Below are 26,050 nucleotides of genomic sequence, written 5' to 3' on the forward strand. Positions count from 1 at the left end.
CATGGAGTTAAGGCGTATGCTGAAGAAGCGAGGTGGATGTCGACGCTGTTCTCATCATCTACAGAGACACTTTTTTCTGGTATTGTGTTAGACTCAGCTAGGCTGACTGTCTAATTATTATTGCGAGATGAATTCGATTCGAATGTTTTTTACTTTACTTTCGATCAATGAATATAAAACTATAATCATCCCATTTCTGCCCTTTGGTAACTTTTTCAAAATCCCTACATCATTTTGTTTTTCAAGATACCATGATCAAGGCCCCAGTAAAATAATCAATGGTTTTTGGTCGGGTAGTGCAGCATTATGAGCATAACATTCAGATGAGCAGTTATATTTAGGATATTATGCTCGAACAATCAATGCAGAAGAGATATTCCATGTGAATTGTAAGTATTTTCAGTTTGGTCTACCTATTTTCATTCAATAAGTCACTAGATTTATATTTATGTTAAATTCTACGATTGAGCTTGACTTCTTTTCACTAAGCGCAAAAATGTTATCATGGCTCACACAGCAAAAAAGAGCTTCGCTTTTTTTTCTTTTTTGACTATCGCTTCATTAAAGTAAGGGCCTGTAGCATAATCTTTCTCCGGATTGCCGCCACAGATGCCTGTCGTATCATCGGCAATGTAACCGGTAGGTATTCCGCCTTTATACGATGCAAACGAATGCTCACTCTAACTCCTTATAAACGCAAGATTAGCGAAATACAACGTATTGTTTGTAGATACGAAATGAAATTACCTTCAATAACTTGCAATTAAGAGTAGAATCTGAAGTGAGTGAACTTCAATGAACACATGGAAATACATGGCTCAACTTAGTTCTTCAATCCGACTTAGCTAACATATCAAAATAGGGCTCACTATAGCTTATGATCTTAAACCCCACTAAATAAAAAAAATCATGCATTTCCGGCATCGCTCTGACTCATCCACATCATTTGGTTACGTTATGAATAACAACACTCAAATACGTAACATCCGATAAATACATTAAAATTCAGTTCAGCAATAAGTATTCTTGGCATGCGCACAATGTATGGGTTACTATCAATGCCAAACATCTCTCCGCACATACGCAAAAATTTTTTCGAACCTCCTTGTAGTTCAAAATTATTACTCTACAAAACACTTATTAAACCAAGGCCCGAGTATTCTTCTTCTGTTTGAGACCCAGTCAAAAACATTAACTATCTTTTACCGTTTCAAAACCATTCAGCGCAATTCAATATTTCAAGCCATTATGGCAGAGTTTCCGTTTTTCTAAAGAAATCGTGCCTTAAACTGACGTATTTGAAACTTCGAAAAAAATTGCTCGCCTGTATTTTCAAACAAAATAATCTACCAAATTAATTCACTTCAACGGGAACTTCGGTTACATCTCAGTAATTTGTTCCTTAAGTTACATCGCAAGTTCGTTTGACCATACCGGTGGCCTGTACGTGTCACTATACGTACACATTGCATATTTCAAAGCAAAAAAGTCACAGTTCAGCCGCGAGGGCGAACCAATGAATGCGATAGCAACAATTAGGAATGTAACGCTGAGAACAGCAAGGAAATCTAAACGTGCAGCGCGCTGCTCACGCATAAAAGACGAACGAAAAGAACACACAAAGAACGAGAGTGAACTAACGACGTTCCCAGCTTGACACTTAACACACTGTTTAAACAAAAAAAAACGCATGGAGCATATTCTCAGGTATAGATATGAGTGCGAACAAGCAAGTGTCCCAGTTGTGACTTCAGGGTGTTTGAAAATTGCGCTCTTTAGCAAACGCGGCTGTCCAGTAAGTGAAGTGATCTTTGTGCGTCTGGCAACCAAATGCAATTGTTCCGGGGAAAGCCGAAAGCATGCTTTTCTCCCCCACCACAGGATAAGTGCCCGGACAGGGACCCTTCTCCCGCGCGGCGCAAAGCACGCGTAGGAGATGAGTTCGTATCCGTGCATTGCGACGAGCTGGGTGCGGAGCTTTTCGCCAAGTTACGCCAAGCTAGGAAGCCTTTTGTGCGCGCCGGCTCCGTTTATCAGGCGCGCACATGAAGGCTCCCTAATCTGAGCGCACTCATTGCGCCATCTCCCCGGTAATGCTGAAAACACGCCATATTCCCCGAGACAGGCGCCGCCAGCGCATACTGCGTATATATATATATATATATATATATATATATATATATATATATATATATATATATATATATATATATATATATATATATATATATATATATATAGTGAATGAAAGTCAACGCCGGCGGCAAAAACCAGTCGAGAGTGTCCATATAATTGCATTATCAGTAAAATCGATGTGCATGCCAACTATGGATGAATGCAGTTGACTCGAAGATCAGATGCTGCAGCATGTTAACCTGGCCGCTAAGAAATATACATTAACGCTAACCTGAAACGGCCGAGTCATGCGCCTGTAACCTCATTCTAAAAGTAGGCAATTTGTTTGAAAGATATTCATCATCATCATCATCAGCAGCAGCAGCCTGACTACGTCCACTGCAGGACAAAGGCCTCTCCCATGTTCCACCAGTTGACCCAGTCCTGTGCTCGCTGCTGCCAGTATATACCTGCAAACTTCTTAATCTCATCTGCCCACCTAACATTCTGTCTCCCCCTAACCCACTTGCCTTCTCTGGGAATCCAGTTATTTACCCTTAGCGACCAGCGGTTATCCTGTCGACGCGCTACATGCCCGGCCCATGTCCATTTCTTCTTCTTAATTTCAGCTATGATATCATTAACCCCCATTTGTTCCCTAATCCACTCTGTTCTCTTTCTGTCTCTTAAGGTTACACCTACCATTTTTTTTCCATTTCTCGCTGCGTCGTCCTCAATTTAAGCTGAACCATCTTTGTAAGTCTCTAGGTTTCTGCTCCGTAGCTAAGTACCGGCAAAATACAGCTGGTATAGAACCTTCCTATTGAGGTATAGTGGCAATCCACCTGTCATAAATTGAGAGTGCTTGGCGAATGTGCTCCACCCCATTCTTATTCTTCTAGTTACTTCAATCTCGTGGTTTTGCTCTGCGGTTATTACCTGCCCTAAGTAGGCATAGCCTTTTACAACTTGAAGTGCACTATTACCTATCTCGTAGTGCTGCACTTTTCCGAGGTTTTTGTACATTACTTTCATTTTCTGCAGATTCATTTCAAGACCCACCTTTCTGCTCTCCTTGTCTAACTCCGTAATCATGAGTTGCAATTCGTCCCCCGAGTTACTCAGCAATGCAATGTCATCGGCGATGTGCAGGTTACTAAGGTACTCTCCATTAAATCTTATCCCTAACTGTTTCCATTCTAAGCTTCTGAAAACCTCCTGTAAGCAAGCGGTAAATAGCATTGGGGAGATTGTGTCCCCCTGCCTTACACCCTCCTTGATTGGTATTTTGTTGCTTTCTTTATGAAGCACTATGGTAGCAGTTGATCCCCTGTAGATTTCTTCCAGGATGTTTATATATACTTCATCGACGTCCTGATTCCGCAGCGTCTGCATGACGGCTGATATTTCTACTGAATCAAACGCCTAGCCCCGCCGCGGTGGTCTAGTGGCTAAGGTACTCGGCTGCTGACCCGCAGGTCGCGGGTTCGATTCTCGGCTGCGGCGGCTGCATTTCCGATGGAGGCGGAAATGTTGTAGGCCCGTGTGCTCAGATTTGGGTGCACGTTAAAGAACCCCAGGTGGTCGAAATTTCCGGAGCCCTCCACTATGGCGTGTCTCATAATCTTATGGTGGTTTTGGGACGTTAAACCCCACAAATCAATGATCAATCATCGAATCAAACGCCTTCTCGTAATCTATGAAGGCTATGTATAGTGGTTGGTTATATTCTGAGCATTTCTCTATTACCTGATTGATAGTATGAATGTGGTCGATTGTTGAGTAGCCTGTTCGAAATCCTGCTTGTTCCTTTGGTTGATTGAATTCTAATGTTTTCTTTACTCTGTTAGCAATTACTTTTGTAAATAGCTTGTATACTACAGAGAGCAAGGTAATTGGCCTGTAGTTCTTCAAGTCCTTGTCATCTTTTTTCTTATGTGTTAAGATGATGTTAGCGTTCTTCAAAGACTCTGGTGCTCTTCCCGTCAGGAGACACCTCGTAAACAGGGTGGCTAGTTTTTCTAACACAATCTGTCCTCCATCTTTCAGCAGATCTGATGTTACCTGATCCTCACCAGCAGCTTTGCCTCTTTGCATGCTCTCCAAAGCTTTTCTGACTTTTTCTATCATTACTGGTGGGGTGTCATCTGGGTTGATGCTAGGTCTTATAGTATTAAAGTCGTGGTTGTCCCGGCTACTGTATAGATCTCTGTAAAACTCCTCCGCTATTTTAACTATCCTATCCATATTGGTAGTTATTTTGCCTTCTTTGTCCCTTAGTGTAACACCCGATTTTCGCCTATCCCAAGTTTCCTCTTCACTGCTTTGACGCTTTCTCCGTTTTTCAGAGCGTGTTCAATTCTCTCCATGTTATACCTTATTACATCGGACACCTTACGCCTATTAATCAACTTCGAAAGCTCTGCCAGTTCTATTTTGTCTATTGTACTTGAGACTTTCTTGATATGACGCTTCTTAATTAGACTCTTCGTTTCCTGGCTAAGCTTGCAAGTGTCCTGTCTAACTACCCTGCCTCCAACTTCCACTGCATACTCCGTAATGATACTCGTCAGATTATCATTCATTGTATATATGCTAAGGTTGGTTTCCTCACTAAGAGCCGAGTACCTGTTCTGAAGCGAGACTGAATTCCTGTACTTTGCCTCTCAGTGCTAGCTCATTGATTTCCTTCTTGCGTATCAGTTTCTGTCGTTCCTTTCTGAAGTCTAGGCGAATTCGAGACCGTACCATTCTATGATCACTGCATCGTACCTTGCCAACCACTTCCACATCCTGCACAATGCCTGGGTGTGCACTCATTTTAAAGTCTATCTCGTTCTTATTTTCGCCATAAGGGCTCCTCCATGTCCACTTGCGGTTTCCTCGTTTTCAGTAGAAGGTATTCAAACTACGTAAATTATTGCGTTTTGCGAATTCTACTAGTAGCTCTCCTCTGGCGTTTCTAGTACCGATGCCATAATCTCCTGCTGCCTGGTCTCCAGCCTGCTTCATCCCTACCTTTGCATTAAAGTCTCTCATCAGTATTGTATACTGTGTTTTTACCTTACTTATTGCCGATTCCACGTCTTCATGGAAGCTTTCAACTGAAGCGTCATCTTGGCTGGATGTAGGCACGTAAGCCTGTACCACCTTCATCTTGTATCTCTTATTCAGTTTAATTACGATACCTACCACACTTTCATTAATGCTATAGTAATCCTCTATGTTGCCAGCTATGTTTCTGTGAATTAGGAACCCCACTCCCAGTTCTCTTCTGTCAGCCAAGCCCCGATGGCAAAGGACGTGCCCATTCTTTAGCACCGTATAGGCCTCATCTGTGCTCCTAACCTCACTGAGCCCTACTTTATCTCATTTAACACCCTCTAGCTCCTCGAATAGTACAGCTAGACTTCTCACACTAAATAAGGTTCTAGCGTTAAACGTTGCCAAGTTCAGGTTGAAAGGTATTAGGGTTAAATTATTTTTGTTTAAGCCTAATTTTGTTTATTGTTTTCTTGATTGTGCACATCAAGTTCGGTCTTTCAAAATTAGGTTTGAAATGCGAAGCATTTCGCAGCGAAATTCGGCGACTTTGAGCGTATCTATCTATCTAGCCGCCTATGACTTTTAGCTCTCCTGGCCGTTTCGATATTGGTATCAATACCAAACTTGGCATGGCATAACATGGATGTATGAAGAACATATTTTACTAGCTATAACAGGAAAATCATGGCATGTGTGTAACGAATGTCATGATTTACATTTGTTGGTCATGCAGCTCTCGCGGTGGTTTCGCTCGCATGGCATGTTGCAATACTGGTATGGTATGAGATGATTGCATTGCGAACACAAGCGACAGACCGTAACATCCAATTCATGACATGCATGTCATGTAACAACATGACTACGTTCCGTGCTCATGATGCACTCACGGCTGTTTCGCTAGCGCCACATAAACCAAATTTTGTATTATGGTACTTGAATGAATGATGAAGGTATGTGACTGGTGCAAACATGATAGTCATGAGATGCGTGTCATTTATAACAAGAATACATGACACGCACATGATGCGCTGGTGGCCGTTTCGCTAACTTCACTTATACCAAGTTTGCTATTAAGGGACGTGAATGGATGACGAAGGTATGATACTGGTGCAAACATGATAAACATGAGATGCGTGTCATGTAAGAACATTACTACATGCTACACTCATGAAGCGCTCGCGGCCGTTTCGCTAGCTTCGCATGTACCAAACTCGGTATTACGTGATTCCAATAGATGACAAAGGTATGTGACTGGAGCAAACATGATAATCATGGGATGCGTGTCATGTGAGAACAAGATTAAAGGTAATGTGAGCACATGACTACACCGATACGTTTTGACAAGACTCGGTGCGCGTGCTCGCCGGCGTTGCCACGCCAGGCGCCGGTCCTGCCATATACTCACAGGCGCCGCCGCGCTGAATTGCTTTGACGCATGCTCATTTCAGCACGTCCAGCGTCCCTTCGTAACGAAAAGAGGGAGACGCAGTGTTGTCTGGGTAACGCATCGGCGCTAAATGCAGCATGTCGCATTTCGCGCCGGTTGCCGACGGACGCTGGTCGCGCCTGGCGTCAGACTCAAATGCTCGCGTTTCGCTAACGCAGCGTCGCTGTGCCCAGCGTGCGCGCGCGTCAACGCTACATTGGAGTATATTGGGCCCTTCATGATGCGCTCGCGGCTGTTTTGCTAGCTCCACATATACCAAATACGGTGTTACGTGACGTCAATGGATGACGAAATATATGACTGGTGCAGACATGATAGTCCTGACACGCGTGTTATGGTGCAGACATGATAGTCCTGACACGCGTGTGACAACATACCATGCTTATAGCGTGCTCACGGCTGTTTTGCTAGCTCCACATATTCAAAGTTTGGTATCACGTGACGTGAATATATGACGAAGGTAAACGACACATCCAAACATGATAATCGTTACACGGAAGTCATGTATGGCATCATTTACCTTCACTTCGTAACGTTTTGCTGATTTTAAAGTGACATATCAACAGTTCTCATTCGTGCTTCGTATATTATAATTTGCCGCTGTACGTGGAATCTGCCATTTTGTTTCGTCATCTTTTTATCGCAATTTGACAACAATTTTTGTTTCCCTCGCGCTCGCCTTCGACGTCTTTAGTGAAAACCTGGACACCGGTGTGCCTCAGGGCCAGAAAAGAACCTGAGAGGACGCAACGAAATCCTCATGGCACCCAACTGAAACGTGTGCTCTTATTTACATTTCGGCTTGTACAGCAGTGTATTAGGTCAGTTGAGGCCTCCGCATCATCTGCTGCGAGCACACGCACGCGCTAAAGACAACGCAAGTACAACAATTCGCAGGACCGTGTATACGGTCACTACGGCTGCGTCTAGAATGCGCCAGATGCCGCTGCATGACGGAATAAGGAGGCGTCGAAAATGAGGGGTAAACGTATACGCGATTTGAAGTCGTTTACTTGTTCAAAAACAAGCCGGTGATGGGCTGAAGGAAAGTTAGTACTGGGAGAACCATAAATATGTATTTTTTTCAGGCAATAAAAGAATCATTAATCTTTCTAAAAATATATTTCAACTATATCATCAATACGATTAGTTGTCTCAATGTAACATTAGATGAACGTCCTCAGCTGGACGGCACAAATTTGGATTAGAATATTGTGGGCAAAAAGTTGTTTATACTGTATATAGAACAAATTTCATGTTACAAGAAATGAAATCTAGAAAGGCAGATCAAACATTTTTCAGCAGTTTAAACAGAGTGTAACAGTAGCACCGCGAAGTGTACTTTTAAAGCAAAGTTTTTAAAAAATATGTACGGAAGTGCACACTGGAACATTCTGAGTTGGATCAATTTATTTATATTCGCGTTAAGATATTACTAGTAATATTCAAACTTACACGCATAAAAAATGCCCCGCATAACTTTAGAGAGCGCTCATTTCTTTAATTTCACAAAGTGATAACTAAAGCAAAAATAATATATGCAGAATGTTTGGCATCACTTACGCTTTCGGTGCAAAGTAGTAGAACGATAACTCCTCTAGATGTAAAGGTTTGCTTAGAACTCTGTTGCCATATGGCTTCCTCTTATTTTTGATTTTCTTTTCCCCCTCTTCTTGCATTATGTGCCATTACTATCGTTGAAGTAATATTTTTTCTAAACAACGCGACATTCAAAATTCAGTCATATAAATTTTTATGTGTTATTTTACTTTCAATACCACCTATGTATTGCGAGAAGCGTAGTATTCAGGTGATTCGCATATTCACGGTTTTGCGGGTATTTAAATAAAGAAGCAGAAAACGAAAAAAGGAGCGATCCAGGAAATGGAGTGTCTTGGCATCTTATCAACATACGCGCTGTTTCGTTAATGCTCTACGGACCCTTTTTTTACCTGTTTCCACATGCAGGAATACATTGTTTCCCCAGAAATTTACGTTTATTCGCTAAAATTGAAGAAGAATAAAGAACAATGACGTGTGACGAAGGCGGGTGCACTTTTTTGTGAAATTCAAGTGTCACCTTCTGTTGCAAGAGAGTTAACACAAGTATAAAAGTGGAGAGGTGAACCAGGGCTGAGCACCGGTAGGCTACCCTGCACTAAGAAAAGGGAGAGGGGAAGAAAAGTTATAGAGGAAGAGATAAAAGGTCACTGACTGGGCCAACGCCTAACAGTTTCACCATCACAAACGATGAAACAGATTGGTGTCTTTCAGAGAACGGAACAGTGCTTTCGTTGCCTTTCGGAAATTGGATGGGCAGTAGAATGGTCCCAATACTTTCTCGACAGTGAAATCACTTCAGTCCAGTCGATTTAAAACAGTGCACAGGTGAAGCCTCTCGTTTGTGTATGCCGGGCAGTAACATAAGATGTGTTCATTAGTCTCATCGACGGCGCAGTCGTTGCACTCCGCGCTGTCGGCCATCCCTATCTTAAATGAGTAGGCATTGGTGAAGGCGACGTCCAGACGCAGACGGCACAATACGGTATCTTCCTTCCTCGAAAGACCAGAGGGTAGCCGCAGTCGTAGAGATGGATCGAGAGAGTATAGTCGATTATCTGCGAACTTTTATGACTGTCACTTCTGGAGCGTCATGTCCTGCGCCAGCTTGCTTAAGTATCTAGCCGAGTCAATCCTAGATAAAACTACGGACACAGGGTTTGCTTGTACGTGTGCATTTCTGGCTGCTTCATCGGCGAGGTCATTGTCAGATATACCGCAATGACTTGGTATCCACTGGAACACAACGTTGTGTCCTTGTTCTCCCATACCAGTTGTTCGTAGGACCCGCGACGAAGTCCCTACGAAAGACATTGTAGAGCCACCTTCGAGTCACAGAATACTGCCCATCGATTAGCCGGTTGTTGGTTGATATAATCGATGGCACCTCGCAGGGCAACAATTTCCAAACCAGTCGATGTGCTCACGTGACAAAGTTTGTAAGTGATGTTGATGTGCCGAGATGGAATGGCGGTGGCACCGGTGGAGCTAGTCTGGGTGGTAAATCCATCTGTGTATACGTGGATTCTGTCAGCGTAGAAATTGTATAAACAGTCCAAAGTCGCTTGCTTCAAGGCCAAGGCAGAAAGTACTTTTCTGTTTCTTATTCCTGGGCGGAAAGGCGCACGTCGGGTTGTCGTAGGCTCCACAAGGCGGACGGTGAACGCGCCAAGGGTATAAAACCGGATAGTAGCAAAGCACGGTGGGAGCTGACGAACTTAGAGAACGACGCCCTGCGGCCGTTGTTCTGGCAGACATGTCAAGTGGCTCGATACCATCCGTGAAATGTGCCGAATATGTGCTCTCACCACGTCGGTTGTGACGTAAGTCGTAACTGGATGATCCCGAGCCAATATCACTGTTTCAGCGGTTGAGGTAGTTCGTGGCCGGCCGAGACAAACACGTAGTGCCAGTGCTTGCACGCTCTGAAGTGCTTGAATATTTGTCTTGCAAGTTTTAGAAAGCAGAGGAGAACTGCAGTGCAGTACACCAATAAAAATTGCTTGGTAAAGCTGTAGCATAGAACTCAATGATGGATCCCATTTTTTTCCAGCGATGCCTTTCAGGACGTGTATAATCGATACCAGTTTCACTTTCAAGCTAGTAACATGAGGGCTCCAGGAGAGGTCGCGGTCAACAATGACACCTAGGAAACGATGGCTACGCTCGTAAGAGATGGGCTGGCCATTAATGCTTATCGAATAACTTGTCATCGCCTTGCGCGTGAAGGCCACCAGTGCACATTTTTCTGTTGAGACTGTTAGGCCTTGCGTGCGAAGATAGTAAGATGCTTGCGACGCTGCCCTCTGTATCCTTGCTCGAACAAGTAGGTGTGTCAATGCAGATACCCAGACACAGATGTTATCAGCCTATATTGAAACATTGACTGTTTCAGGAAGAGCTTCCGCCAGGCCAAGCAAGGCAAGATTGAAAAGAACAGGGCTTAAAACACCACCTTGCGGGACGCCACAGCACGTGTTGTAGTCTGAGGTCGGGTAATCTTCAGTATATACAAAAAAGGATCTTCTTGTCAGGCAGCTTCGGATCCATCGAAACATTCGCCCTCCCAGTTCAATTAACAGCAGTGTGTCTAGTATAGCTTGATGGGAAACGTTGTCGTGTGCACCTTTCGCATCAAGAAAGAGCGCAAGTGCTAGTCGTTTCCTAAATTTCTGCTATTCTACTGATGACATCAAATTGATGACGTCGTCATTCAATGAACGGCTTCGTCGAAATGCCGCCATGGAGTCGGGGTAAATGTTATGCCGTTCAAAGAACCATTCCAGACGAGTGAGAATCATGCACTCCATGAGTTTCCCAACGCAGCTGGTGAGAGCTGGAGGCCGGTATGATGTCAGCACCAGAAGGGACTTCCCTGCTTTTAGAAGTGTCACAAGACAGCCCCGTTTCCATTCTTGAGGTACAATTCCATCTTCCCATGACCAATTAAATAAATTTAGCAGTTGTTGTCTAGCTGCTTGGCCTAAGTGATACAGAGCCCTACACGTTATCCCATCGGGCCCTGGTGAAGAAGAACGCCTACACAGTGTTAGTGCAGCTTCTAACTCTTCCATAGAAACTGGAGCATCCATACTTATATCTCGTGGACCAAGGATATCGCTTAAAAGCACATCGGAGAATAGGACTGTCCCGCCGGTGATGTTTGCGCAAAAATCCTCTGCAACGTCAATTTCGCGGCGGTTGAGACAAAGTGCGAGAGCCTTGAAGGGATGACGTTGCATGGCGCCTGAGCGAAGGCACTGTAGAGTTCTCCACACGTGAGACAATGGCTTGCGTGGGTCTAATGACTCACAAAAGCTTTTAAATCTTTGATTCTGCAGCTGGTCTATTCGGCGCTGTATTTTTTTCTGCATACACCTTGCTACTCTGAGATCAAGAATCAACTTGGTACGCCTGTATCTTCTCTCAGCACGTCTACGTAACGCCCAAGGCCTTTCTAATTCGATGTCAAGCTCCGTGCGCTTCTTTGAGCGTGTGAAGCGGCGCGTACAATTTTTCATTGCATCTGCAATTACTTCTTCTAAGCGACCCGAGGAATCATTTCTGCATGTGTCCTCCACTTGATCTTCATGAAGTGTACAGTCTTTATACCGATTGACTGGCGAGGACGCAGTCTCTTGGCCATCAATGCTGACATAGGTCGGAATGTGGTCGCTACAATGGGTTTAGATGTCTGTAAACCACCGCACTTTTGACTTAGGCCACACGACACCAGTGTAAGGTCGAAGCAGCTGCTGTACGTCGTTCCTCGCAGGTATTTCGGGCTACCAATACTCACAAGGCGCAGGTTTTGGTCTGGCACAAACGATATCAGTGAGTGCCTCTTCGAGTGACCTGTAATAGCTGCCATAATGTCTGTTAGTCTCTTACAATCAATTAAACTTGCGGGGAATATATATACGCCAATAACTGTAAAAGACAACCGCTTCTTCTTCAGAGTAATGCACACGTACTGGCTGTTGTCATGTGGCGGTATAGCATGGGCGAAATAAGTAAGGTCCTTGAAAATATAAACAATAACTTCGCTGCTACTACCATTCGTGGTTGAGGCCAAAGACTTGTATCCTGATATTTTTATAGTCGATAAATTCGGCTCGCAGATTATCATTACCAGGAAGCGGTTTTTAAACACAAACTGCCGGAAGTCTGATATCCGGGACCTCAGGCCTCTCACATTCCATTGAAATATGAAGGCGTTTAGAATATCACCTGCAAACGATGGCTGTTTCCTTTGATAAGCTATGGTTCTGCTGCTAATCTTCTTAAAGAATCGACTTCTGAGGCTTGCTATAACAGGGATGATGGTATCCAGCAGCTGCAATGCGCTTCCTGCTACTGGTGTTTGCACCCTCTCCACGAACACAGAATGGTACTCGCGAGGGAACTGACAATGGCGACTATTTGTTTATCCTCCTCTGTTGGTTTAGATAATTCGGACGAGGAGTGCTTCACTGCTGAAGTCTGATGCCCCTCTCAAGTAGAGTGTAGTCTAGGGAGTTCCAGCCAGGCGTCAGCTGTGTCGCTGTTGGCGGCTTCATTTGCTTCGACCTGACTGCGCTTGTTCTGTTAGACACAAGTGGGGGCGACTTTGAGCGCGGTTCACGAGACAACGGGGTCTTGCCTTTCTTGAAGGACCGTCGATAACGCGATCGTCGTCGTCTAATAGATGCGGCTGCTTCCCGGTGGGACGAGTGATCTCGAACCATTTTCTTCAGCACTGCCATTTCTCTTCGAATAATCGGAAAATCCTTCGAAGATGCATCGTGAGGCCCGTCACAATTCGAAAATTTCGGAGTATTGTATTGACATGCGCCAGTGGCGTGAGGTTCAGTGTATTTAGCACAAACGGTGGTGTTCTTGCACCCGCTGCTCACGTGACCCAACTTCGTACATTTTCTGCACTGAAGTGGCCTCGGTACGAAGTGACGAACAGCGTGCCGAAACTGTCCCACCTTCACGTGTGACGGGGGCGTTTCACCGTTGAATATGATGTTCGCGCAACGTGACGTGCCGCGACGAAAAACACTTGTTATGATTGTGCCTTCTGTTGCGGGCTTGATCATTATTGGCAAGTCTGTGTTGACAATAGTCTGGTCAACATCATACATTACTCCAGCGATGACTTTTTTGCCGAGCGGTATGTGAGAGCGGACTGCCATGCCATTGAGCTCGGTAACCTTGTGCAATACGTCCAGCGCAGCCGCGTGGTTAACGTCAATGGCTATAACATTCTTGCGCTTGTTCAATCTGAAGTCTTTGATTTCGTTTGGCACGAGTGCCTGACGTTGTGCAGACACACCTTGCCTGTTAAGGCGCCTCATATTGTCCGTGGCGAGAACTGGCATGAACAGGGCGGTGAATGCCTCCATACTACGCAAAGGTCTTATGGTGGATGCACTCGAATCGGATGGCCTGCTCAGAAACCGCCTCTTCGCCTTTCGGCTCCTCACCAGCTCGAAGGCGTCGTCACCGGACTCTTAACTGCTGACGTAATAGCTGATGGTATCGTCACTGTGAGTGTCGCTCTCAGCAACGTTGCACTTCCTGGAGGCGGCTTCCGCGGGATTCGTGGGGTCTGGCGGACACATTTTTGACTCCATCTTCATCGCACGCCGGTAGGAAGCCGTACTTCACTGGTGAAAACAACGATATCGACAAAAAATAGAAAAACTGAGGGACTCGCCGTTCTGTCAGAGAGACAATTCGTCTTCCTCCTTTGCAAGGATGTTGCCCTGAGACACTGTGAATCATAATAGGTGTCATATTCTTGAGAAATTTCGTTTTTTAACGTTAGTTATCTTTTATTGTTATTATGGTATCAATAATTACTCTCTCCTTCGAATACAAATGATGATGGAGCCCTGCTAGGTATTGGAAAAGCAAGTTATACTGATGTTGCTTCCTTAACTAACGAAAACACAAATGATTAGCAGTTAGCATCAAATGATACGTTTACATGTTTGGTGCAACATGTAAGCCTCAGATATCCAATCTGGAGGTAAATGATTGGTTATGGTATGTGTCAGAGTCTACCATAAATAACTAAGGGCTTTCCAAAGGACCCGATAGTGGGTGGAGAACGAAAAGTTTCCGGCCCCAACGTGGGCGCGGCCCGCAGCTACGACTCAGTAGTTCCTTCGGGCATGAATACAGTTTGTTTTCGGGCTTACTAAATACTCATTGACTCTTTACAAAAGCCAGCTGGCCCTTTTCTTGGTTAATATTATGATCGTCATAGCCCACAGCGTATAACCATACCACGTTTCTCTACGTATATTGTACAGTGAAATACACACATAGCAATGAATTGCTTTGCGGGCTTTAGTACTGTGATTTCGGACATACGCAAGTTATGGTTGCTGCCTTTATTTGTTTCGTTTTTCAGCAAATGTGTATTTATGTAATTTTGAATATTATTCATTCAAAGTTGGATCTCGAACTACAAGAACGAACTTGTTGTAATTTAGACAGGAACAAGTTTGTTGATTCGTTTGTCATTCATTATAAATATATCGTGGAGGCCTGTGAGGTATTTCATGTGCATAACAATTTTAATGATGAGAAACAACAACATATGACAATTACAACATAACAAAGCAAAAGTGTTACTATCGTTCGTTGGTATACTATCAATAAATGTTTGGTACAAAAGATTAGCACCACAAGATGACGCGGTGTTTATGGTTTTCGCCATAAACTTCGCGACTATGGAATGTTTCGCGACTGTCATTTGGAGGTCGAAGCTGATGCCACAGCCTTACCGCTTATCATGAAGCTTTATGGACAAGGGTTGTGATGCCCAAAAAAAATCGGTTGCTTTGATGCTTCGTTATGGTTGGCTTTATTGTACACAAACTGTGTAAGCTTTCCACTATTCGTTAATCTTTCTTCCAATTCGGCTGGTTCAGGTAATACGTTTTTACGGTTCCCAGTTGAAACGTAACGAAAAGTTTCGCTTATTACAGCGAAAGCTGTTACGAGATCAAAACACTGGCTGCGTGTGTCGTAGTTGTCTACCGCGCCACCACCAGTGCCCGGAATCACTATCGTGGTGAGCAAGACAAGACTAAGTAAATAAAGAACATCGAGGACATATAGGAATTAGAACTCGGGTTCTGTGCATGGCAGCCCAGTATTCTACCACTTAGTCACGCCGGTGTTTGGAACTCCAATGTACACTGATCATAAGGAGGGTTCAAGTCGAGCAATTATGCTCATTATGTGCGTAATAAAGCGCTTTATCACCAAAGAAACAAACAGGCGTTACAGATTGTAAATCGCGCAACTAATGGTACAATCAACTACAATAGCACAAATCATAATTGCTCAATGTCGCCAGTCACACCAACAAAAAGTTGCGCAATATTTCTCACAAGTGTAGTGGTTCTCACGCTCCACCGATGAATGACCTAGGATAGCTTAGTGAATGTCTGAACAAAGGTTGTGATGAATTATGGCTTATTGGTAGCCGCAGTTACCCGAATAGTGTTTAAAAGGGCTCTGAAAGCCCGCACTGTTAGCTTTCGCTTTGAATGTGCTGCACGTTCCACGCAGGTCTGGGGTGTTATTTTGTTTTTACAAGCAGGGGATGATTGTGGTGGGCCGCAAGCTTAAGCAAAGGTAAGAAAAGAACTATTTGACAAAATGTATCGTTGCAACTCTGGTTGTGAACGTTTGTCATCGTTCAAATAAGAAAAATGGTGGGCTCAGGGCAACTCGATATTTGAACGACGGCACAAAACGTATACTGGGAGAAAAGAATAAGAACTGAAGACCAGGATATGTTGTGTTGGAAAACAGGAGTCTGGAAAGTAACGCCACATAAACGCAGTTAGAATTGATGACATGGTTTGCGGCTGCCACTTAAGTTGTGCTGTGCTTAATTCGTGGCTGATCACTACTGCATAAACCATCTTAGTTTTGTTTGTGTTTTATAACTTGTATAGCTTTGTTTTTATGCCGTTTTGGTCATACAGGTACCCTTGCCACGTTATCTCATCAGCTCTCTTGACGTTCTACATGGCATAGTTGTGGGAATGATCGTAAAGTTATTATTCACAATCCCGTGGTAAAGAAATGAGAATAAATGTTTTTAGGGCACGATTGTTCTGCTGTACCCGTCAAATTCATTGAAACGTGGCACTAAGATAACTTTTTTCTCAGCGCTGCACACTATACAGTTTCGAACACTGTCTGGTTTTCAACGCTACACTACCCCACCTACGCTATCGGGATCGGCGCACGTCATTCGAATTCCTTCTTGTTGGCATTGCAAGTCAAATGTATTTGTATCGAAAGAAAATTTTTTGTTGTATTCCACTGCAAATCTTTGCATCTCGTCTCTTGCTGAATCGGCGCTTCACAACAATAGACAAAGGGACATGTTAGCAATATTGTATTTTTGGATGAAAGTGTGCTGCATCTACAGTTACTTCTTATTATGTCGACCGTCACAGTCGCAGCCCAAACAGAATTGTGACCTTTAAATGTTGGCTAGCTTTCGGGGTTCAATCAGTGTTGTGCAAAAGCTGTGCAATACTCGTGCTTGCGGCTGTAAGAAATATGTAGCGCGCCTTCTACGTTCCTGAAGAACTCATGCTAGTAAAGTTTTTATCTGATGTAATGCTTCATCTGTTTCATACACAGCTAAATAAATCGAACCGCTAATTAGGACAAGGAAAGCAAATGGACAAAATTTGTGAGTTATTAACTCTATTGAAATTATTGTAACTGAAATTAAAAAAAAACAGAATGAGCTAAAATTACGCCTTCTTTCTTTGGATCATAGTGTGGGCTACGCACCGGCAGAGTTGATGGCTAACGTAGTTTGCGTGCTTTTATTGGTCAGTCACCACCTCGACTTAAGATCACATGCCCCCTGTCACCTGGCGGCAAAAAACTGCATTACACGATCAACACCAGGGCTGTGAGAGGCATCGCCTAACAATCGCAGCAAACACAAAAATGTGAGAACACTCAGCAGTGGAGTGTCCTTCATTCTAGCTGAAACTGTAGAGCATTGTATTTCAATGTACTGAGTAAGGATCCCACTGATGAAAAGGATATTTCTCCCTCCACTTAAATTGGTTTTAGGTTAAGAAAGAACCGTGATCAATACAGTGAAGAAACCATAATCAATATACCTTGTGCTTTCCTTGGCTTATAATAACGCTCCTTATCGGGTACTACTCTTTGTCTTAACCAATTTATAAAAAAATAAATATGCGATGTCGTGATTCTACGTCTTTACTAGATGTTTTGCTTGAATCACCGATCACTTTCGAAATCCGTCTATGTAATCCGCAAAGTTTTCGTTTTTGTCTAAGATCTCTAAGAACGGTAATTATAGAAGCTCCTAAATGTTTGCTTTGAACACTGCTGTCGAATTTTTTTTTTCATTCTGCAGTCGTCGCCTTGATCCCTGAGCGAATTGTCCGTGCTTTTGTACAACAGCAAAAAACCAAAATACTAGCAATTAATAAAGTGTGTCCAACCACTTTAGCGATGCCTCCCTCGATGCTGCTAATTGGCTCAAATAATTGCCGAGGATGTCCTTAAGGATGGCGACACTATAAGAGCATGAGAGCACAGAGGGAAATCATTGCTGATATAAGTATCGGTGTGCTTACTGCACTTGTTGCCACTATTACTTAGTTTTTCGAGAGCCGAAACTGGATTTTCTGCTATTAGAGAGCTCCGCGAAACAGGTAAAGCCTTCATAACGTAAAGATCGAGGAGGACAAAGACAGTTCTAACATGGCATATAAACAGAAATCAAGTACGACCCAAGTTAGTCTCTGCACATTATATTTTAAGCAATTGATGGCGTTGACTGGACATCTTCATTGCCAGTTATAGCTCTATTTAGAAAAACAAATGAGTGGTAGAGAGCAGAAATACAGACAAACCCAGTAAAACGATACACAAGAACCACAAAACTTTCATTTTTATTGACGATAACTACTTGAAACGAGTTGAACTAAAAGAAAGCAAAAAGAGTGAATGACCGGCTCTTGTCAGAAAGTTTTGATGTCCGAAAAAATGCCAACCAACATCCGGAATAAATATGACAAAGCAGCAAATTTTCGAACGTGCCTTAAAAAGTTGCGATAATTTGACGGGACTTGCACAAGCACAATAGAGCTACTGCATGATGTCTAAGATTTAAAACAGCGAAAATTTTCAAAGGCTGAACGTTTCACTCTAATTTCATGTCATAAACAGCATTAACAGAAGCTGCTGCCACTATCGTGCCAGAGGGTTAGCCGCAATGTTTTGTCAATATGCGTTGAAGCATAAGATTTTCAAAGGGTGTTGAGCGACGTTGGCGTTGTGAGAGAGAGTTGCGCTGCTTAAATTTGGCATTTTTTCATTTACTTTACGTGTCAGCATCTACACCTAACATTACCTTTCAGCGTGCAGACCCAAGAACCAAAATTTATTGTTACAGCCGATAATGGGCATGCATGCAATGCTGTAAGCGAAATATTTCACCGTTGAAAACATGCAAAACTGGATGATGCATCAGCTTATCTTTCTTTTTAACCAAAACACTTTTGAAAACTGTATGGCTATAGGTGATTTGCTGTATTAACAAATATTTCCGGGTCAAAATCAATCAAGGTGATTTAGAATTGTGCAAGTACTTTTCCCTTAAGCCATCTATGGTCAGATAGGCACTATTTAACACAATATTCTATATGTAACAATATGTAACCTGATGTAAACTTTCTTATGACTCGAACTGCTTGTTCAGCTTGTTCGAAAACACAAATTACGTCATAAATTATAGCTTTGGGAAATTGGGAACTACCCACGTAGTGACACTATGCTATATTCATCATTTCGCGGCTAGGCAAAGACCCCAGCCTCTACCACACGATCGTATCATATTCCATGCATTTTATGCTGTTGCTATTTACGATAAGGAATTTTGAATAAGCTAGTGTAATCATTGCGATTCTTGAAACCACCCACGATTGTTACGAAAGTCGCATCGGGTGACGCATGGTTGTTGCTTTAAATATCTACTAAACTATATTGAGTATCTTGATGTAATTCCTTGTCACGCGTTACGTTCGTACACGGTGATCTTGCGAAACATAATTAAGCGCTGGCGTGGATCGGCGGTAAAATGTTCTACAGCCGCGAATATGCCCTGGCTTTGAATCCCGTTTGGCATGGGTTCGCTCCGCTTTATTTTTATTCTTTTTCGACGACACTTCGAGTAATCGTAAGAAAACGTCGCTTAAATTTTTTAGTGGCCTATTACCAGCGTTTTTCAATAAACACAAGCACCCCACTGTGGTGGTCTTGTGGCTAAGGTACTCGGCTGCTGACCCGCTCGCTGCTCGCGGGATCGAATTCCGCCTGCGGCGGCTGCATTTTCGATGGAATTGGAAATACTGTAGGCCCGTGTTCTAAGATTTTGGTTCACATTAAAGAACCCCAGATGGTCGATATTTACGGAGCCCTTCACTACGGCGTCTCTTACAATCATATGGTGGTTTTGGGACGTTAAACATCACATATCAACCATCAATTTTAAGCACATAACAGCAATGAACGTGTGAATGTTCACACCCAAGGTAGAAGTATCTTTTATGGAAATACTTGCGGCGGTAAGTGGGAGGTGGTGCGAGGGCAGCTAAAGGCACGTGGCATTTCTCATGGACGAAGCGCAGCCGTACGAGTTGCGACGTCGGCGTAGCGTGATGTCGGTCTACGTTGCTTTGAAAAATGTATCTGCTCTTGCTCCAGTTAGAACCCAATTCCGCAAAGTTCTAGTTGAAAATATAGCCTAGTTTTTTATATATAGCCTTATGGAAATCTTAACTTGCTGAGAGCTCACAAGAAAACTGGCCCCACAATGCGTCATTGAGTGAAACATGAAGTTGTGTTCCCACTTTGTTGTTTCTCTTTTTCAAATGTTATTGTTTAGACAACATCCATTTTACTGTAAGTATAATTGTATTGTATGAACAGCTTCTGCAGTGAAGCAAATGTTTGAATCCTGTATAAAATTTTGTTTAGGACTTTTTGAACGTTTTTCTAGCATGGTAGTTTTAGTAGAATATTATTGGTTCAGATAATATGTTGTATATCATACCACTTTTTTCATCAAGCTTGCAATTGTATTTCCAATATTTTGCGCGCAAAACGTGGAATGAATGTGACCGAATGACAATAATGCGTTTGAAAACCTGTTTCATGCTTTGCGAAGCCGTGACTGTCCTTCGCATAAAAAATGGTAGTATGCTCATTAGTCTATATACGAAAATAAAATGTAAATGACTGTAATATTTGAAATTTTTGTGACAAAGCATTTTGTCCCAATATCTAAATATTCTCTACGAATACCGTTTTTCGACGAGCTTTGCCACACGGACCTTCAACGCTTTCCTGCATCTACTCCAAACATATAACGTTTGTAAGCTAAATGTTTCTGCATATATATTCAGGTGCATGAATATACACGAAGCTTGCATGAGCTTTGCATAAACGCTCAACTCGGTGAAGTACTTTGGACATATCCCTATATATGCACTTCTCTCAAAACGGTTTGCAACATTTGTTGTCCTAAAAAGTACACTAAGTAGTAATAAAATGCTATGCAAAGTCGCAGTTGTGCACATTTGCTTGTTCTAAGACAATGTGCAACAAAGCCATACGAACAGGTAAATATTATTAGTAATAAACTACTGTAGCTGCAAAGACAAACCCTAATGTAAAATAAAACAAAACAAAAAACAGCTGTACAAAAGATATTGTCGCGGTGCAGCGCGAACCAAGGGCAGATGAACGTTGACAGAGCGACTCTCAGCAGCCGAACAGCAAGATCGCCTTCTTTATCTTCAATCAGCCAGAGCTCCACTACCTGGTGTCCGCCAAATCCCCTTATTGTCGTTTTGGTCCACCAGTACACACGCGTCATTTGCCCCCCCCCCCCCCCCCTCTTAATGAGCATCGCCCCGATGCTAAACCAGTAGTGCAGTTTTTTTTTCTGTTCTTTAAGAAGTGTCTTGCGCAGTCACTACCTTACATAAGGCTTCATGCGCACAACGTGAACTAGTTCAGGACGGTGCTGGCGAAGCCTCGTACTATATGAACTGTCGGGGACGACCTCGTAGGTAACATCACTCAGTCGTCGCAGTAATAGATATGGCCCAAAGTATCTCCTCAGGAGCTTTTCAGAGAGTCCTCGTTTCCGTATGGGCGTCCAAACCCATACTCTGTCGCCGGTCTGGTAAACGACTGTTCTGCGGCGAGAATTGTAGCGGCTCGCGTCGTACTCTTGTTGTTGCTGGATTCGCAGGCGTGCTAGTTGCCTTGCTTCTTCCGCTCGTTCTGTAAACATCTCGGCGTCCTGTTCGATGTCGTCCCATTCGTGCGCTAGCATCGCATCTAACATGGTTCGTACTTCCCTTCCGTGAATTAGGCTGAACGGGGTCATCTGGGTTGTTTCTTGCTTGGCAGTGTTGTATGCAAACGTGATATATGGCAAGATTTCGTCCCAATTTTTGTGTTCGACGTCTACGTACATTGAAAGCCTGTCTTCAATTGTTTTGTTCAGACGCTCTGTAAGCCCGTTCGTTTGCGGGTGGTAGGCGGTGGTCTTGCGATGGGTTGTTCCACTCAGCATGAGGACTTGTTCCAAAAGAGCTGCCGTAAATGCGGTTCCTCTGTCTGTGATTACGACGCTTGGTGCACCATGCCGCAGGACAACGTTCTCGATGAAAAATTGTGCCACCTCCGCTGCTGTACCTCTCTGGATAGCCTTTGTCTCAGCATAACGCGTAAGGTAATCAGTCGCGACAATAACCCAGCGGTTCCCAGCAGTAGATGTAGGAAGTGGGCCCAAAATATCCATGCCAATCTGGTCGAATGGTGTTCTTGGGACCTGCACGGGCTGCAGAAGGCCAGCTGGTTTAGTCGGCGGTGACTTCCGTCGCTGGCAGTCGAGGCAAGTACGAACATGGTGTTTTACGGCTACGGTCAGTCTTCGCCAGAAGTAGCGCTGCCGTACTCTGGCCAACGTTCTTGCGTAACCTAAGTGGCCTGAAGTCACCTCGTTGTGGCATGCTTCGAGTACTTCGGAGCGAAGGGCTGCTGGGATGACGAGCAAATACGCAGATCCTGTCGAAGAGAAGTTTCTTTTGTATAGCACTCCGCTCCGTAAGCAAAATGATGACAGCGCTTTTACGAAAACAGTTGGTGCCTTCTGAGATCTTCCCTCCAGGTAATTAATTAAGGCAAGTAACTCAGGGTCGCCACGTTGTTGCTGTGCAATAGCGGTTGAGTCAAGCACACCGAGAAATGCTGTTTCCTCCTCAGCGGATAGAGTTGCCGATTCAATGGGTGAGCGGGATAGACAGTCGGCGTCCATGTGGCGCTTTCCTGACTTGTGTACGACAGTCATGTCGTACTCCTGCAGCCTGAGACTCCAACGCGCTAATCTCCCGGTAGGATCTTTAAGATTTGTCAACCAACACAGTGAGTGGTGGTCGCTGATGACTTTGAAAGGGCGGCCGTATAAATACGGGCGAAATTTTGTGACCGCCCATACCACGGCGAGGCATTCCTTCTCAGTCGTGGAATAATTAGTCTCGGCGCGTGTTAGTGTTCGGCTTGCATAGGCGATTGCTCTTTCTGTGTCCTCTTGCAGCTGCACAAGCACAGCTCCCAAACCAATAATGCTGGCATCCGTGTGTAGCATCGTTGGGGCTTTCTCATCAAAGTGGGCAAGCACTGGAGGCGTCTGTAGTCGCTGGCGGAGGTTCTTAAAAGCAGCTTCCTCTTCGTTGCTCCATTGGAAAGCAACGTCTTCTCTCGCGAGGCGGGTCAACGGTGATGCGATGCGTGCGAAGTCCGCGATGAATCGCCTATAATACGCACATATTCCGAGGAATCGTCGGACAGCCTTCTTATCAGTCGGCACCGGGAACTGTGCAACAGCTGCGATCTTTTCAGGATGAGGACGAACGCCTGCGTGACTGACAACGTGGCCAAGAAATTGCAGCTCTTCATAGCAAAAGTGGCATTTTTCAGGCTTCAACGTCAAGCCCGCAGACCGTATGGCTTGTAAAACTGCCTCAAGTCTTTTAAGGTGCTGATCAAATGTTGCGGCAAAAACTACGACATCATCAAGGTAGACCAAGCAGCTTTTCCACTTCAACCCAGAAAGTACGGTATCCATAAGTCTTTGAAAAGTAGCAGGCGCTGAACATAAACCAAAGGGCAAGACTTTAAATTCATATAAGCCATCTGGTGTCACAAAAGCAGTCTTCTCGCGGTCTCTTGGGTCTACCTCGATTTGCCAATACCCACTCCTCAAGTCCATCGATGAAAAGTAACGAGCATGTCGAAGTCTGTCGAGAGAGTCATCTATACGAGGAAGTGGATACACATCTCTCTTTGTCACCTGATTGAGTTTTCGGTAATCTACACAGAAGCGCAGGCTGCCATCTTTTTTTTTAACGAGGACTACAGGTGACGCCCAGGGGCTTTTTGAGGGCTGAAGGACGTCATCTTCTAGCATTTTGTCGGCTTGCTCTTGTATCACTTCGCGTTCTCTTGCAGCCACGCGATAGGGGTTTTGGTGAATTGGTCTCGCCATGTCCTCGGTAATTATACGATGCTTGGTTAGAAGTGTGCGGCCAACTCTTGATGTTGTCGAAAAGCAGTCTTTGAATTCGGCCAGTAGCTCAAGAAGCCTCTTTCGCTCGTTCTTAGGCAAAGTAATGCTAACGTCAAGAACTGGTGTCGAATCAAGTTTTGGCGCCTCGTCGACTACTGCCAAGCAGCCTTCTGCGTCTGTGATATCGTCGAAGTAAGCGACGGCCATGTCTTTTGGAAGGTGCCGGCGCTCATCACTAAAATTTGTCAGAAGCAAGTGCGTGCGTCCAGCGGCGACATTGACGATACCTCTTGCGACGGAAATGCCGTGTGTGAAGAGGAGCGAGGTTATTCGGTCTGCTACTCCTTCGCCGTCAAACTGGACAGCGGCTGCCACAGAAACAAGCGTGCATGACCGTGGAGGGAGAACCACATCGTCATCAGTTAGACGCAATTGGTTTGGTCGCGCTTGTGTACAATCAGGTGTGCCCGAACTGTTGCGGAATGTAATCAAACTGTCTGGGATATTGATGACGGCGCCGTACTCTCGTAAGAAGTCCATACCAATAATTAGATCCTTGCAGCATGCGGCGAGAACGACGAACGACGCAACAAAAGAAGAACCTCCTATGTCAATTCTCGCTGTGCATCTCCCAGAAGACATCAATAACTGACCACCTGCCGTCCTTATTTGAGGGCCTGTCCACGGTGTCTTCACTTTCTTGAGGCGCATGGCGAGGTCCTGACTGATGATAGAAAAGTCGGCACCGGTGTCGACTAAGGCTGTTACTTTCTGGCCGTCAAGAAAAACACTCAGGTCAGCGGTCACAATGTCGTCGCTCTCACGTCTTGTCGGATATAAAGCGTCGTGCAATGGGGGCTTTTCGTCGTCATCTTCGTGGCCTGCAACCTTACCCCCGGAGGTCGCCGCCCTCAAATTCCCCGTCGCGGGCTGGGTGACCTTCTTGCGTTAAGGTCCGCGGAGGTACGTCGGTGTGACGAAGGTGAATGAGCGGGAGAAGGAGAGCGGGATTGACGTCCCAAACCTGGCTGGCGGGTAGGTATTGCCTCCTCGTCAGAAGTACGGTATTCGTAAAAGTGAGAACGGGCTCCATGGAAAGAGGCGTCCTCCCGGCGTGGTGTGTATTCTTCGTTCGCACGTCGATCGTCAGACCATGTTCGAAGCGGGCGGAACGAATCATTGCGGTGCCAGAAATGACGGGCAATATGACCTGCACCTCCGCAGTAAAAGCATAGTGGACGTCGATCGATTGTGCGCCATGCGTCTGTTCTTCAGAGCGGTGGACGTCTGAGCCTCCCTTCTTGCGAAGATGTCCATGGTGCTGCTGTGGACGCCTGGTGGTACGTCGGTTGGCTTGGCGGTCGACTCAGGGTCTGCTCTTGCCGCGGTGACCAAGAGGCCGTCGGCACTGGGTGATATGGCGGCGATGTACCAGATGGTGAACGTCGCAGAGCATCGGCATAGCTCATGGGGCGGTGCTCGTCACCAGGACCAGCGGTAGAAAAGGCGTGGCGGATTTCGTCGCGTACCAGTTCAGCGACGGACGCAACGGGGGTTTGAGCAACTGGATTCCGGAACTTTTGAAGTTCTTCGCGAACTATCTCCCTAATGAGGTCTCGCAGGGAGCTTTGATCCTCAGGTATGGCGGCAGCATTGATTGGGGCGCTGCTAGACATTCGATGATACTGCCTGCATCGTTGATGGAGCGCCCGCTCGATAGCCGTAGCCTCCTTGATGAAGTCAACTACGGTACTTGGAGGGTGGCGCAGTAGCCCGGCGAAAAGTTGCTCCTTAACGCCGCGCATGAGGTAGCTCAACTTCCTATCTTCACTCATGTTCGGGTCAGCTCGACGAAAAAGACGAGTCATATCTTCAGCAAACATAGTAACGCTTTCGTTGGGTTTTTGAACCCGTAGCTCCAACAGCTGCTGCGCACGGTCGCGTCGATCGATATTGGTGAACGTATCGACAAGCTGTTGTCGGAAGTCGCCCCAAGTTAACAGACTGGCTTCTCTGTTCTCATACCAAATTTCCGCACCGCCGTCAAGGTAGAAATAGGCGCGCGAGAGCTTTTCTTGTTCAGGCCACAGATTAATCTTGGCGACACGCTCGTAGTGCTCAAGCCAGTCGTCCACGTCCTCATGGGCGCCGCCACTAAAGCGATAGGGAACCAGCGGTTGAAAGATGGTTACCTGTGAAGGCTGTGTTGGCGGGGGGCCTTGGGG

Source organism: Rhipicephalus microplus, chromosome 1 (assembly GCF_043290135.1).
Source record: "Rhipicephalus microplus isolate Deutch F79 chromosome 1, USDA_Rmic, whole genome shotgun sequence".
In the NCBI taxonomy this organism is placed as follows: Eukaryota; Metazoa; Arthropoda; class Arachnida; order Ixodida; family Ixodidae; genus Rhipicephalus; species Rhipicephalus microplus.